The sequence below is a fragment of the Falco cherrug genome, chromosome 1, assembly GCF_023634085.1.
Source record: "Falco cherrug isolate bFalChe1 chromosome 1, bFalChe1.pri, whole genome shotgun sequence".
Classification (NCBI taxonomy): Eukaryota; Metazoa; Chordata; class Aves; order Falconiformes; family Falconidae; genus Falco; species Falco cherrug.
The window spans coordinates 22,375,174-22,392,065 of record NC_073697.1 but is presented as its reverse complement, the minus strand read 5'-3'; the positions used below and the strand labels follow the sequence as shown (position 1 = coordinate 22,392,065).

The 16,892-nt window shown below is 39.4% G+C and overlaps 1 protein-coding gene across 3 annotated transcripts in view; it reads right to left on the bottom strand.

Moving 5' to 3' along the window:
- LOC102051855 (bifunctional heparan sulfate N-deacetylase/N-sulfotransferase 4) overlaps positions 1–12,800 on the bottom strand; it is a 160,981-nt gene extending 148,181 nt beyond the window's left edge. For all 3 annotated transcript variants that reach the window (XM_027797549.2, XM_027797547.2, XM_005433759.3), the window contains exon 1: positions 12,709–12,800. The gene's annotated coding sequence lies outside the window, so the exon portion shown is untranslated. The remainder of the gene's footprint in view (positions 1–12,708) is intronic.
- Positions 12,801–16,892: the final 4,092 nt, after the last annotated feature.

Here is a 16,892-nt window from a genome sequence, read left to right as displayed (position 1 = left end):
AACTAATGCATGCAGCACCCTAGCCATCTCAGTGGAAGCAGGGGATGGAGATCCATGCAGCAGCAATGATGCAAGGGCTGTTGAAATAGTGGTTGACAGCCAGCTGAATATGAGCCAGCAGTGTGCCCAGATGGCCAAGGTGGCCAACAGAATCCTGGCTTGTGTCAGAAATAGTGTGGCCAGCAGGACAGGGGCAGTGATCATCCCCTGTACTCGGCACTGGTGAGTCTGCACCTTGAATCCTGGGTTCAGTTTTGGGTCCCTCACAAGAAAGACATTGAGGTGTTGGCGTGCATCCAAAGAAGGGCAGCAAAGCTGGTGAAAGGTCAGGAGTACAAGCCCCATGAGGAGCAGCTGAGGGAACTGGAGTTGTTTAGCTTGAAGAGGATGCTCAGGGGAGACCTTATCACTCTCTTCAACTACCTGAAAGGAAGCTGTAGCGAGGTGACTGTCGGTCTCTTCTCCCAAGTAACCAGCTATAGGACAAGAGGTAATGGGCTTAAGTAGCACCAGGGGAGGTTTGGATTGGGTATTAGGAAAAATTTATTTACTTAAAGAGTGGTCAAGCATTGGAACAGGCTGCCCAGCGAGGTGGTTGAGTTACCATCCCTGGAGGTATTTAAAAGATGCATAGATGTGGTGCTTAGGGGCATGGTTTAGTGGTGGATTTGGCAGTGTTAGGTTTACAGTTGGAGTCAATGCTCTTAAGGGTCTTTTCCAACCTAAGTGATTCTATGATACTGTTTTTAACTTCTGAGACTGATAAAAAACATTTCTGCACTGCTAGTCCATTTTTGGGAGAGTCATCTGAGCACCTTTCTGACCCTTCCTTTTTTTCCTACTTTAGTCTAAAGTATGTCTCTGTGTTTTTACCACAGATGAAAATTACAAGTCACTTAGAAAAACTGTTATGTGACTTTGCACTACATTTCAAGTGAACTCTTGCAGAAGGACAGAGGGTGGTGGAGCGATTGTCTCTGGGATGTTTATTCTTTCCTAATAGCTAGAAATTTCTTATATTTGTGTTCTGTTTTGATCTCTTGAGTCTTTTGATGCTGATGGATGGTCAATGATTGTGTCGGTGTGATACCATGAAGCATAGTCTCAGTTTTGTAGGAGTTATACTTGCTCACAGAGAGAGTAATATGCCCTGATGACACAAACATTTAGATGCAGGTCCTCAAATAGAGGATAGTTTAAGAAGCATTTTAAATCTACTATGTCATTCCTGTTAATATTTTATTGGAGTATTCTACTGGTGCAAGTCATGCTTTGTGGTAGAGTCATGTACCCTGAGCTGCACAGACAGGACAGGCTGATTGCTGGGCTCTGGACAAACCCCATCAAAGATGGTCCCTGTTGTGTACAGACCAGCTGAATGAACTCAGTGCTGGTGATCCTCACAGCGCCATCAGCATTCAGCACCAGGGCTGTTACTCCCTCCAAAACAGTCTTAAAGGATGGGCATGGTGCAGTGTTTATCAGCATGAAACATGTTTTGAAGGTACTATGCACTTGCAGAAGACTTGGCACATTGAGTGTTCCAAATCAAGTCATTTTGGAAGTAGAGAGCTTTAAGATACTGCTGAAACGCAAATAATACAGCTCTCGTCACAGTGGTTTTGTTCTGCCCTCTCTATAACAAGGAGGAGCAGCACCAATCTGGGCAGGAGCAGCAGAGGAGCCTGATTACCTGCCCCAGCTGTGGGAGATCAGGCAATTAGGGGTGGGAGTTACAAAAAGACTAGGGGTAGCCGGGAATAGCTTTCTGTAGGGAAAGTTAGGTGGGTGTTGATAGAGGAGAGGCAAAGAGGAACAGGATCGTTGAAAATGCTGAAGGTACGTGTGGTTTATTGACCTGATAGATGAGTTTTGTTAATTTTTATGAAAGGTGGTGTTATAGATTGCTATGGGGTTGTGTCCTGGTTCTGGATGGGCTAGAGTTAATTTTCTTCTTAGTAGCTGGTGTGGTGCTGTGTTTTGGCTCTGGTGTGAAAACGGTGTTGATAAACACTATTTTTAGTTGTTGCTGGGTGATGTTTATACTATGTCAAGGACTTTTCAGTTGCTCAGGCCTTGCCAGCAAGAAGGCTGGAGGGGCACAAGAAATTGGGAGGGGACACAGCCAGATCAGCTGGCCTGAACTAGCCAAGGAGGTATTCTGTACCATGGAATGTCATACTCAACATATAAACTGGGGGGGCTTGGCTGGGGCCTGCTGAACATTGCTTGGGGACTGGCTGGGCATCGATCAGTGGGTGGTGAGCAGTTGTTTTGTGCATCACTTGTTTTCTTTCCTCCATTCCCTTTGGATTTTGTTCCTTCCCCCCACTCCCTCCTTTTCATTATAACTGTTATTGTTGTTATTATTGTTCTTTCATTTTTATTTTATCGCAATTATTAATTTGTTCTTATCTCAACCCTTGAGTTTTACATTCCATTCTGATTCTCCTCCCTATATCTGTGGGTGAGGGGGGAGCGAGTAGATGGCTGTGTGGTACTTAATTACTGGCTGGGTTTAAACCACAACAGGTTGCAATGATTGCTTTTTTGCTGTGGGTGCTGGAGCCCCTGCAGTGCAGGGGCTTTCAGATCTACCAGGCCTCTTAGGCGGTGGGGAGAGCAAGTCAGGGTCCCTTGGACATGTCTGTGTTGGTATGTTTTTGCTTTTCTGTGGTGTTGTTACCTTCCCTATGGACCAAAGAAGGAATTTTTTTGGTTTCTGCTGAAGCTGTGGGCTTTTCCTTTCTCAGTTATACATGTCTCTTAACAACACATGGCTATGTCAGAAATGTAGCTATCCATGTATGAGGTATAAAATTACTGGGAGGATGACATTAATTTGCATGTTTGAACAGTCTAGTTGGTTCTCTCTCTGCCTCCCAGTTAACACAGATGTCTTGTATATCTTCCAGTAAAGGAGCAGCCTGCCATCTTTTTTTTTTTTTTTTTCTGATATACCTGTGGTCCCTGGAGTAGATACTCAGTATGTGTATTAAATGTGTATGAAGAAAGTGACTGAAAGAACTTTTTCTGTCTGTCTGCAGTGCTATGTAATATCCTGGTGCATCTGCCCAAGCTGGGTTTGGCATCTTCAAACTTCAATACTGGAGTGCTTGGGCTGCTCTGAAGGCAAGCAATGAAATGCTGAGGAATGCTAGCCAGGTCTTTCGGATGAACCTAAAATAAAAGCAGCCCCATACATTCACAGGCTGACCTTCTCTGCTAGGCATGAGCCCCAGGCATACAGCACTATGGGCTACTTCAAGAATTCCCTTATCCTGGTTTCTTCATTACGTGATGGGAACTGAGATGACACTGAACTTGCAGTTAGTCAGATACTTTCTTAGAGAGACTTCGACACTTAAACAGAAATGTTCTTGAGAAAGGATAAGGCTCATGATGTTAAATAACTATTGACCTCTTGGACATGTTGCTTTTAAGCTCTTATCACTATTTTAGATAATTCTGAAGCAGCTTTGGGCTGCCTTGAATACTTTTGTAGCTGGCATATATATAGCTGTATAAAATGCGTGTTTGTTTTACCAGCGTAAAACCAACAAATCACATCTATCTCAATTGAGTAACATCATATCTACTTTTTACCTGTCCCTTCCTCTTAGGTACATATATATCTTTAATTAAGGCCAGTATTTGTAAGTTACTTGTGGGAGGCTGTGTGTTTTCTGTAAACTGGCATACAAATGTCTGCTTAAGAAAACTTTTTTTTTTAATGTTGCTTCAAGCCTATGTGATAAGAATTAGGTCAAATGCCATAACTACAAACAATGAGGAAAAAAGAAAATTAAATCTAGCTCTGTAAGCATAGACAAAGTGAGATTTTGATATTGGTAGTGAGGAACTCATATTTTGTATGGTGGCTGTGAAAAGATTTTTCTTTAAAAAAAAAAAAGGTTGTTGATACAATATTTGAAGTATAATGTAACTGTAGCAGGCTGAGTCACTGAAGTGTGTATTGGGGGCAGGGGGAGAGAAGGAATTAACACAAGAATTTACAGCAAGCTTTTAAAGCTTTTAGTAGAAGAAACTTCCTTTTATGTCAGCAGACATAAAAGGACATCTTGGAGCCTTGAAATGTTTGGGCCCTGGGTTGTGTAATGCCATTTCACATCCCACAAAGGCTTACTACCTTCTTTGTAAATACATGTCAGGGAATATTCAAGTCAGAATTGTAAATCAGTTCAAAAGATGTTGGGAAGGACCCTTCAAGATTTGGGCTGCTCAGGCTCACAGCATGTCAAATTTAACAGGTCTCGTTGAAAGCAGCTTGGTTCCCCTATGGTCAGATGCTATTACAAACCCCACTTTGTGTTCAGTGTTAGATCTATGTGCAGTTGGGACGAGGCCTTGGGTTTGATATAGCAAAATGAATCTTTATCTAAAGAAAACATATTTCTCCCTTTTGGATACAATTTTGAGAGTGGGAATATAAAGTATTGACTGAACTGAACCAATTATGCGTGGTGATAAAATGTTCCAAATCCCTGCCTGGGAAAGCTGCTAGAAAAAAACTTTCCTGTCTCCTTCTGACCCCTCCCATCCTTCCCCTGGTCAGAGGATGATGGTTACAGTAGACTGCAGTAGTCTGTTTTCCTTTGTAAAGGAAATAATCTACTGAAGGGAACAGACAGCTCTTGGACCATGTTGCCTACACAATACCTGTAACAGAAAAAGGCATATCATATAACTGAGTGTTTCCTATCTTAAATAAGGTTAAACCTAAAGATTTTCCTTAATTGCCCCAGTGGAACAGAAAATTATGATTTTTTTCTATTGTGCAGGGAGGTACGCTTCATTGTCAGCTTGTGAATTTGGCTAGAAACTCATGCATGGGTGTTTGTCAATAGCTTGATATAAAAAGTAAATGCACACAGTGCCATACAGAATGTCTATCGAGAGTTCTCTTCCATGACATGCAATCTAAAAGCTATAGTAACAGAAAATTTTATGTCCAATATAGTGTAGAAGACTCACTTTCAATTAAGCTAGGTGTAGCACTTAATTAAAAGTGTAAAGGAGAACACTTTGTGACTTTTCTGTAAATGTGTATGGACTACTTTGCAGCCCTGTTAGTGGGGGTTGGTAGAAGCTTATGTTTCTTCCAAAATAATCTTTTCCAAGCATGCTTGCTAAATCTTTTTCCTTTGAGTTGTTTCGTCTTCAGGAAGCAAATTCTGCTCAGTGGTGGGATAGTGTGTTCTGTCTGCAACCTCAGCTGTTCTCAGATGTTGGTGCTGTAAGTTCCTCATTTACATTAAAGTTTGCTCAATAAATCCTTTTTTTTGGATTTTTTTAAAATACCACAACAGCAAATAATAAAATATTAAAGGACAAACACTTCATTTTTCCTGCATCTTAGACATTTAAAAATGTATTTTACATGTTGTGAAAGGATGCAGTGTGTTGTCTGATAGTCCTAGGCTGGTGTCAGTACCTTTGCTTAAATGATCTAATAACAAAGATACTAGTACTTTAGATACTAGTAAATACTGCACTTCAAATTGAAAGAGTGAGGCTATATGATGTGCTCCTGGAAGAGGCAGCATTTGGCCTAGTATACCACGCAGAGAGTCAGAAGGTATTTTTTAGTCACTGATGTGATTTTTTTCCTTTGTTCTGGCCAGCTTTAGATGCCCTAGCTGCGGATCACGGAGGCAGGCAAACAAGCAAGTTTATTCTTGTGTGCTAAAGCTGAAGGACTATGTGGTGCAGCTCTTCCGCCTTCCACCCTTTTATCCACTTCAGAGCTGAAGGAATCCTCAGTGTCCCATAAGGGAAACCCTTCCAGAAGGGAATCATGAACTTCCCTTTCAGATTATTTGGCTGATGCAGAAGGGCTGGGAGGAAAATATTTAAGGACTTGTTAGTCTGATTAAACAGATGATGTACCTGTTCCAGTGCTTGCAGTAAACAAGGATTTAAAACTTCAGGGGTCCTCAAACTTTTTAACCAGGGGGCCGGCACGTGGATTAAGTGGCAGGCAGCCATCTGCGGCTGCTTGGTCCCCCCCCACCCCACCCCAACCCCCGGCGGGGGGTATGTGTGTGTCTGTAAATACCGGGGGCTGGATTGAGGACCCTGGGGGGGGCTGTATGCGGCCCGCGGGCCGTAGTTTGAGGACCCCTGCTTCCTAGAGGTTGTTCTAAATGTGTTCCTTGTGTAAATTGGATTGTAATGTACAAACTGGACTCCTCCAGTTTATTGTGCCTACAGAAAGGCTGGAGTAATGCTAGGGTAAATTCATATTAAGCAATCTAAAATATGTATAGTATAGCCACTGGACCTTGAACATAATCTATTTTATTTTTTCCTGCAGAACTGTTCCTAGCTAATGTAGCCATAGTCAGAATCCTTAGCAGGGGTAAATCTGGTTGTCTTTTCCTCAGGACAGTAGCTAACTCCTGTGCTGTTGAGTCTCAGGTGAGGTCACCTGCCAGCTTTTTATCAAATGAAGGTATGAGCCTGCTTTAATTTTAAGGGCAGCCTGGCATCTTGTTTGTTGTCAGTTAGGTAAGAGGTAACATAGTTTCTAGTAAGGCTGGCTGCACTATATTATGAATGAAAGCTGTTCAAGGCACAAATGCATAGCCATAGGAAGAGTTCTTAAAGATAACTGTAAGCCTATGGTGTATGCATGGGATTTTTAAAATCATCAAAGAAGAAAAAACCAAAACATTGGTTTTAGCCTTCCTTCTAAAAACTCTTATCTTGTGCTGTGTTTTGTTGGACATCAGACAAATGTATGTCACAAATGAGAAATTTAGCACTTAATTTTTGGTGGAATATTAAATGTTAGTTGTTGTTGGGTTTTTTTTCCTTAATTACATTCTTCAGGAACTGTCCATTCAGTTGCTCTGAGAAAGCTTAATGAAAACCAGAAACCTTTCCGATAATTAATGCAGGAGTAGACTGCAGAAAAGCTTTTTTTCTTTACAAGGCTAGTGTGTGCTTCCGAGAGTAGATGTGAAAGCATTCAAAAACCAGTGCAGTGAGGGAACTTCTACACAGACTGTGTACAAGCCGAACAGAAGTCCAGCCAAGAAAACAGTGTTGCTGGATGTTTGATTTCTGACCTAGATCTCAATTTCTTTACCTTCAGAGACCTTGCCTATACTTTGTTCCAAACAACAAATTAATTCCTGATTTTGCTTTTTTTTTTTAGGTAGCTCTGATTAGTGAGGTTTTATCTTCCTACTCTTGCTGTATTCCCAAACTTCAGCGTGAACTAGGAAAAGAACCTATCTCCACAGTAAGAAACAAGCATGTGAAATTTCTAAAGAAACTGGAAAGGGATTATTCTAATTTTTCAAGTTTATTCTCAGTTACTCATCTAGACTGAACTCTCTGGCTCTAAGTTACAAGTTAAAATGTGAGCTATCTGCCTGCTCCGGGGGCGGGGGGGGGGGAGCATTTTGTAATTTGTTTTACCTTGAGCTATGTTCTATCCTGTAAAATTTTAGTCAAATGTAGCAAGAGAACTTTTGGTTTCAAAGCAGTTCCACACTTTGTCTTGACTTCCTATGCTTTTAAAAAATATTGTTTCCTCTGCTTTTCCAAAAATGGGAAGAGAGAGACAGTGAGGCTGTATATTGAGTCACCATATTCCTAGTCCAGAATTAACAGGTGTGGCTTTTCCTGTACTTGGTTACAGCGTGGGGAGGTGAAATGAGTGGAGGTGTGAGGGCAGGGAAAGGGTGAGGGAAATAATGAGAGAAAGAAGAAATGAGAGAAAAGAGCAGCAGTGAGCTGTGAACATCCATTGCTTTGCAGCATTACTTGGATTGCATTCCACACATTGAATTTTTTTCAGGGCTCGTAAAGTCAGTTGCACAGATGTTGAACTATAGGTGAACTAGATTGCTCACCTCTTTGAAACATTGATACTCGTATCTAGCTGGGAGGTATCAACTAGCATGTTACGTGTGCAATTTAAATGCAGCTCTGCCTGATGATGCTGATCATATGCACTTGCTTTTTCAAGAAGACCCTCCCTCTTTTCTATAGGAGAATCGATTGCAAATAATGTTGATTAACCTTGATGTTGTATGTCCAGTGCACAGGACTTTTTTTTTTTTTTTTTTAAATAAAGCTTAGTGCTTTGGGAAATGAGTGGAAGTAACTTAAAGCTTTTACTCAAACAAACCAAAAACATTTCTTGGTTTTTCTGAATGTAGGTGAATGCTTCTGGACATATTAATAGATAGCCAGGTGACATTTGCTATACACCACCAAACTCCAATCCCTTGTGCATGTGTATGGAAGTCTGATGATAGCTGAATAAAAATAGGTATATTTCAGCATGGACAAAACAAAGGCTTCTAGGGTGGGGGAGAAAAGGAAAGAAGGTGAAGAGAAAATAATGTAATCTTTCTTGAAAATGACAGGCTGTTCTAGCTGGGACTTCCAGCTGAAATACTGTCCTGAGGCGCTTGTTGAGCATGGGCTATTACACTCCAACCAGTTTAGCTTTTGCAAAACTATCATCAACAGCAAGCACTGAGAAGTGTCAGTCAGTATTAGCCACGGATAGTAGCAAGTGCTCCAGCCTATAACACTTGCACTTCCATCATTGTGTACAGTGATGATAAATGTAACATTTCTCTTGGAGGTAAACAGCACCCTTCAAGGGGAGGGAGAAGAGGTGGAAATGGGCAAACTACTGGAGCCCCAGAGTCTGGGGTGATAAAATAAAAGCATCACTTTTGGGGTTTTTATCACCTATTTTGCCTGTAAGGTGTGTTCTGGTTTTGCTATTGAGGTCCATAGTTACGCATCAGTATAGCATTTAGTATGAGATTAAATGAGGAACATAGGATTAACTTTATCCCTTGTCCAAGGCTGTGAAACTGCTATTGGTTCAGTGTGTAGTGTCTGGATGATGACGTTTTCCTATGGGATTTTTAGAACAGAAAAGTTGTGTCCTGTCTTTCTGCAATAAATAAATGAAATGCTTTAAATACATGGCTAAAGATGGATCACAGGCATTTGTGAGAAGCACCTGAACCATTTTCTATTGTTTGGAAATTACCCTACTTCTGCTTCACAAACAAATGCTGGCTCGCCAGACTTTAAGGATCTGAGTTTCAATTCGGACTTGCTTGTTTATCTGGTTCTAAAATTTTAAGTCATTCTTCTTTAAAGGCTCTTCCCCCTTACCCCCCCCCAAAAAAAAAAAAAAAATAAAAATCAACAGACTGCTATAGACACGTGTGTTTCCTAATGAGAAAATAAAGGTAAGGGATCAGGGGGAATCCTGGAAGATTTTTTTTTCATGGTAATGTTCTGAAAGTTGAGTTTTGCTTGTTGAAGACTATCATTTTTTTTTTTCCAATGTGAAAAGCATTTCAACTTTTATTTGTGCTTGGCTTAGTGAGAAAATATTTTGTGTATCGCATCAGCTTTGATCGTGTTCTAACCTACAGAATTTTGAAGAATATATTACTCAGGGCAAACAAAATTCTGTACAATTGTACAAAAACTTCCATGCCGAAGGAATGTGTAGGAGTCTCCCATCATTTCAGAGGTTCTATTGTAGCATTTGAAATGTGAAGACAGTCTGGTTCCATAGATAGAAAAAAAATGGGGAAAATGTGAGGAAGGATAATGTAGACACCTTGGAACAAATAAGCTAGAACTGGGATGGTAGAAGGAAAATAAGGAAACCACCCACCCACCAAAAAAACAACAAAAAAAAGTGCCCCCTGAAACGCTGCCAAAACTAAACTCAAATGCTTGAACAAGATTAGACAGCAGTATACAAGCTGATAGTTTATAGAGATAGTATGTCAAAGGACCAAAGAATGATCAAGAAAGAAAAAGAAAATGCTTTAAACTTGAATGAGAAGCATTTTTTGGAAACCTGTTTGACTCGCTGAGCATGTTTCTCTACTAGTGCAGAACTGGCAAGTATCTTCAGGCAGAACACTTACTCCTGTGGTGAATATGCACACGGTGCTCTTTGATACGGTGAAAATGAAGTATATAGAGTATTAAAATGTTTAAACACAATCATTTTCATGGATTTATATAGCATTTAGTCTTCTATAATTTGACACACTGACAAAACTGTTTCTAACAATGATGCTTAATATATAATTCTGCTTCTTGGTGATATGATTGCAAGGATCCAATCCTGCTTATTCTGGAAAAAAAAGTCTGTTTCACTTGGAGGGAATAAGATTATCTTCTCAGAGGAAAGAGTAGCTGATATGTACGAAGGGAAACTGCAATGTAGCATAACTATGAAAATAAATAGTTCATAGTGCATCAAGTTCCAAGTAAAGTTATTCTTCAAATTTTATTTGCTCCCAAGTAAAAAAAAATCATTAGAATGATTTTCACTTCTGTCTGCTCTTAATGTACTATTAACTTGTCACAAATCTTGCAAGTTATAAAAAAGTTTGCCTTGGAAGTTCTTTGCAATTAAAATTTTCATCCTGAGTTAAGGCTTAATGTTATTGGGTGAGGAACAGCCTCCTTTTTTTTTTTTTTTTTTGTTAAACAGTAGGGATATGCCTACTATGACATACAGTAGCCCTCAATTTAAAACCCATAATGCTTGATATCTTGCTGCTGTTGGTACTGAAGAAAAACTGAAGATTGAAGCAGAGCCTTAACTACATTTTAAAGTATCAAACTTGGTACTGGTTACAAAGGCAGAGAACTAGAGTCAAGGATTTTTGACTGGATGATAATGTAATGGTAGTACCTGACTGCAGTTGAATTAAGAGGTCACCAAAGGATGAATGAGGAGTTCAAGGGGTTATGTGGGTAGGACTTTATTTTATAGTAGTTTGAGGGATCTAATTTTAACTGTGCAGAAGCTTTGCTCATAACTGAACAGAAATCAAAAGCAACAGGAAGGCTTTACCTGCAGTGCTGCTCAGCCTCTTCCCCTTAAACGTGCATGCTTTCCCTTCTTCTCACCTTCTGTTAGTTGTTTCTAACAGTTATTCTTTTGTTGTCCCCTTTGGCCTCTGATCAGGGATGCTTTTCTTCTCTACTTACACCTGACCCCTGTATTTCCATGCTTCTGTTTCAATTTATTCATTTTTCTCTTTCACTGAGATGATCAGGAAAGCAGAGCAAGAGTTTCTGTAAATTTCAGCTTCCCTGTGTGCTAGAAGATGAGTTTCCCTGTCTGCAGGGGATGGAAAAGAGGTTAAGCAGTGGTCCAGCAGTACCTCTGCTATGTAGCGTAGAAGAGGTAAGAGCATGAGGAAGGCTTACGGAGATAAGAGTGCTGGTGAAGCAGAAAGTAGTTTAGTGTTGTGCACTATAGGAAAGGATCTTTCCTGGCAGCCTCAGTAACTGCCTAGTTGTGCATGCAGCAGCTTCTATATTATAGAGACAGGGTTAAGGTTTTTATAGGAAAGCCATTGAGAAACCATTTTGGATCCAGCCTGATCTTTCCAGAAGATCTCGTATTTCTCAGAAAATGGTTCAGCAGACAGAACAACACTGGCTGCAGTGTACAGTATAATTTGGTTCCAGAGCACTACTAACGTTGGAGGTTTATGACAAAGCTAAAGGATCTGCTGTAATAAAAGGGACACTCAAGGTCAATGTTTTTTCCTTTGTTTCATTTAAAAGAAAAAAGTGTGAACAATTCCTGAAATTATACTGTGGAAAATGTTTCTGCTTTTAAAAAAAAAAAAGTTCGTCAGACTTGCTTATGCAGATATCAATGGATATTTTGATACAGAATCCTTTTCCTTAGTAAATGAGGGAAAGTTATTTGGCCATTATCAGTAAATAGTGCATCTTAGAAAACCTGATACTTTTCTTGACATTTTAATCTCTTCCTATATCCCAGAAAGCAAATAACATCATGATTTTTCTCAAAGTATTAGTGAGATTTATTTTAAAACCCCGCAAAGAAGCCATGTAAACAGGTGTTAAGTCCTTTAGTGATGGCTCAATTGTTACAAGAGCTCTAATGTTAATTTTTTTTCTGTCAAAATGCTTTTCATTTTACACTAGGATTATATGATTTTGTATGCCTCACATAAGATTAAATCTTTAACTTTCAAAATCTTTTTTTTTCAGAAATTATTTGCACTTTTTGTAGTCAGATTCCATAGGCCACTGGCTCTTTAGGTAAAGACCATCTCCCTAAAAGCTGGATGGTGCAGGTCACATCTTTATCTGAGAATTTTGCAGCATGCTAATTGTAGTTGTGGACTGCTTGAGACAGTCTCTTAAGGCATGAAAATACTGAATAACTTTGGTCTGTTGTCTTCATTTCAGTGTCTGTTCCAGAAGATTGCTATACATGACTTAAATATCCTCTTTTTTTTTTTCTTTTTAATATATTTTAACAGCTATTGCAGTTAGTCAAATGATAGGAAAGTAGTAGTTTCAATGAAAATGTTAAATATTTTCTATGGTATCATAGCTTGGAAAGATTGGTGCTTTTTTGCTGCCCTGTGTAATAACAGTCGGCATCTGTATGCTGCTGCTTCTGTGTTTCAGACCCTCTACAGTCTCTTTGCTAGCTGTATTTCATTAACTTTTATAAACCTCTTGCCTTCAATAACAGCAAATGAAACTCTGGCACAATGTCTCCCTCTAGGCCACAGACAACTCTAACTTCCAATAATTCAGTGTTGGAGGTGAATAAAAGACAAATTATTCTGTCATGTGTCAGTAGCTACAATACATCAACCAGTAATACAAGGTACTTACTGTGAAAGAAGCAGGGATATTTTCAATTACTGCAAGCTACTTAATTATCCATGGTGCAGGGGTATGTGAAGCTGCGCGGCTCATTGTGTTGTGCAAAGCACCGCTTCCTGTTTGGCTCCAAACCCTGGGCTTCCTGTACTCCGGTACATGGGACTAGAAACAAAACTTGAGGTTTCAGTGGTTTTTTTGTCTTAGTTTAAGAAGGTACAACATGTGATAAACTTAGATCTGTAAAAAAGGTTATAATGAAGGGTAAAAAAAAAAGTATACTTTCTGCATAGTATGTGTACAGCAGTGCTGAAGCAGAGTGGAGCACAGCAACCACAAGCACCCTAAAACTTTTGTTTTCTTATGAACAGAATTCATATGATCTTGCTCAAAGCAGTCATACACAACCCTTCCAGGCAGGTTGATATAGTAGCTTACTGATATTCTCCAACCTTTGTTTATGCTCATCCTAATGGTCTAATGTACAGGCCTTGCGTGTAGCACATCTGTAATAGTTAAGAAATGATTCTGGTGACCAAGCTGAAGAGCCACCTACCTGATTAATCCTTTTTTCTAGCTCTAAGGAGTGACAGAAATAGTGTTCTGGTAGTGTCCTTCCCAGACAGATTTACCTTCTTAGTTGTTTTTTTTTTAACTACTTAAGACTCCAACGCCTCACTAATACTGCAGTTCAGCAAAGAATTCGATGCTGAAGGGCAACTTACTGAAAAATCATTTGTAAATTACAAAAAGCAAGCAGTGGTTTTATGGATTTTCCTTTTTATAAAAAAAAAGTGCAAATGCTCTAGAAAATACTGAGTTATTGTCTTGCAGAATGCTACACAGTAAGTATTTAAATTCAGATTTCTAAAATGGAATTTTATCCTTCTGCCGGCTTAGATAAGAATCTTAATTCATAGTATTTTTTATAGAAATATGGTATTTTCAGGGTGGTACCCCAAAGACTTGGTGGAAGACCGCTACTGCTACGGTACACATACAAAAGAAATAGTTCAGAACAGAATCATGATCTTGTTGGTTCATACTTTTTTTTTTTTCCTATTTGCTTGCATACGTTTCATATATTTCAGAATTAAACATAAGATGTTCCTTCAGTAAGGCAGGACTTGCTTTTAGGAGGAGGTTGAACCTGAGTGACAGAGATCAGCCATTGTGAGCACTGGTCCACCCCTGCCAGGGGAAGGCAGTGTCCCGCCTACCTAGCTGGCAGAAATTACTCTCCAAGAAACTACCCTGTTTGGACTTTGGACTGTTTATGAAGCAGTGGCTAAACAAATTTAATAGGCTAGATTAACCCCCTTCCTAGAAATGCCTTCTGCAGAGCTCCTCTTAATTTAGAAAATTACTTCTGTTACAGAGAGTAAGAGTACTAGCAAGCATCTTTGCTACAGCTTCTGCTCCCTTCATCTTTCTGTGTCACTCTGAGTGAACAAATACCTGTTCTTGCTCTTGCAGTTAACTTCCTGAAAAAAATTAATTTAGGAGCAGTTTCATTTGACCAAATACTTCAAAATGCTTATAACCTTGATCAGTATGCATTTTCCCTCTCTAATAACTCAGCAGGAAAAATGAAGGTGGTGTTTGTTTCTTGAGGCTTTAAGCACATGTCCATGAATGATGGTCATCTTGAGAGACCTGGCTTCAAATAGAAAGGTCTCTTATTGATCAGTTATTTACATAGCAGGCAGCATTTTGGAAAAATCAATGTCAAATCATGTTTTCTTTTTCAGATCATGAAGTGTTATTTCTCCCCTGCCAAAAAAACCCCAACAAACCAACCTAGAAGTCTGGCATTGTAGGCATGTGTGTAACTTTAGTGTGAGCAGATTAGTATATAATGATTCAGCCAAATTCGAGAGGCTGATTTTGAGACCATCCTTCTTGTTCTGGGAGGTCTTTGCTTCAGATTTCAGAACTGAAAACATCTTGATTGATAGGTTTTGCCATCACATGTGGGGGGGGTTGTACTGGTTTTAGCTGGGATCATTTTTGTCATAGTAGTCTCTATGGTACTATGTTCTGTGTTTGTGACCCCCCAAAAAAAGTGTTGATAATGCATCAATGCTTTATATTGCTGAACAGTGTTTACACAGCTGGGAGAGGATGCAGCCAGGAGGAGACTGACCAAAGGGATATACCATACAATATCTTGTCATGCTCAGCAGTAAAACAGAGGTTAGGGTGGGAGTTGACAGGGTTTACTGTTTTTCAGGGACTGGCCAGGCAGCGGTTGGTTGGTGGCGAGTGGTTGCTTTGTGCGTCCTTTGTTTTTCCTTTGTTTTATCATCTTTTATTTATTAAGCTGTCTTTATCTCAACCTCAGAGTTTTCTCAGTTATGCCCTCCTGATATTCTCCTGTTCCTGCTGGGTAGCAGGAAGTGAGCGAGCAGTGTGGTAGTGCTGGATGCCTGCCATGGTTAACCCACAATGGGGGTCATGGCCAGTTCAGAAAAAATTTATGGGTGCTAGCCTAGAAATTACCTGATGTAATGCTGTCAGTTCTTAACTTCCAGTTTTCAGAATTATACAAATTGCTTCTGTGATTTATTACACAGCTGGTTATCAGGAGAGGACAAATATATTTCATTTTTGCCAAGTAATGTACACATACAACAAGCTCCTTTGTCAATGTCATGTTAATTATCCAGTAATATTGAACTTAATTCTTGCTGTAGACTTAAATGTGTATTTCCTTGCATCATAATAAAGTATGTACTAAACCATACCTGTTACTGCAAAAATGTTGCTAGTAAACTTTATCCCTGCCAATTAGTTTAAAAATTAATAGCAAGGTATTTCCCTTGTCCTCTATTTGTTTCAGGTACTATAAATGTTCTCCTTCAATTTGTATAGACAGACTTTGCTGGTTTATAAGAATCATCACATGGTGGTTATGTTGCAGAAACAGCAGTGAAATTAGTAGATTCGGATTTTCTCTTCCTGGCCTAGATTTCAGTCAAGAAAAGATCAGTAATCATTGCATCAACTTTCCTGAGTCCTATCCTCTGTAAAGACAAATACTTCAATTCTTGATGACTTTTCATCAGTGTTATCTGCAGATGACATTACAATAACTGTTTCTGTTTTGAAAACATTTTTGTTCAAATGAAACCTTCAGGTTCTGTTCCTTGCTTTAAAAACCCCCAAACAACAAAAAAACCCCAAATCCTGTGTTCTAGGTATTTGAGAACTCGGAGAAAGCATCATGACTTGCTGTTCTTTGTTGGACAGATCTCTGAAAATTATCTTCATCTAGTTTTGGTCTTTGCTTTATACCTGGTAAACAAAAGAAATAGAACAAAAAGAGATGAGTTATAAGAAATATTGGGGGGGGGTGGTGTGTGTGTCTGCAGTTGAAAACTAGCAAACCTAGTTACTAGTTACCTATGAAAAACATTTAGATCTGTCAAAATACCATAATACAAAGAAAGATGGACAAACCATTGCATCTGATGAACACCACCAGCACAGAAAGGAAAATCAGGCCAGAGAAACATAAAAGAAAAAAGGAGGAATACTTTGTTTCCTGGCAATATATTGTAGTCTGGAGATGGTTCCCTGTAAATTCATTCCATATGACAGTGATGTGAAATCTTAAAGCTTGTATTGTAAGCTATCCTTTTTGTTCAGACAATAGGAAGCTCTACTCTTGACAGCACCCCAAAAAACCCAGAAGGCAATAGGACTTCACTTCTAATTGGCAATTTTGCATTTGATGCTGGTGTTAGTGATAAATAACCCAAAGCTATCATTAAAGATGCTGGGACAGCTTCTCTGCTGCACTGAGCTTCTACTTTATTTGGTAGATATAGAGGGACCATCCGGGTACAATTTTTAGTTCTCTGTCTTAGCTCCAGAATTGTTAAAAACCATCCAAATGATTTCCTAGCATGAGCAGGTACATTTCAGGAGTTTGTCGAATAACTTTAAGATAGCCAAGAGCAGTGGGCAGTGCCTTCTGTCCCTGTGGCTTTAGATGCAGTATTTCAGGAGTCAGGGAAGCCACAATTCAGTTGTTTTTTTTTTTCCAGGAGGGAAGATCTTCACTAAGCACGGACTGCTTTCTCTTCCTATTCTTGGCTGCTTGCTTGAGCGAGATACTTGACCTATTTATTCAGTCCTTGCTGTTTGCTTTCTTCTGAGAGTTTGTTTTGGTAACGTAAAAAAACAAACAC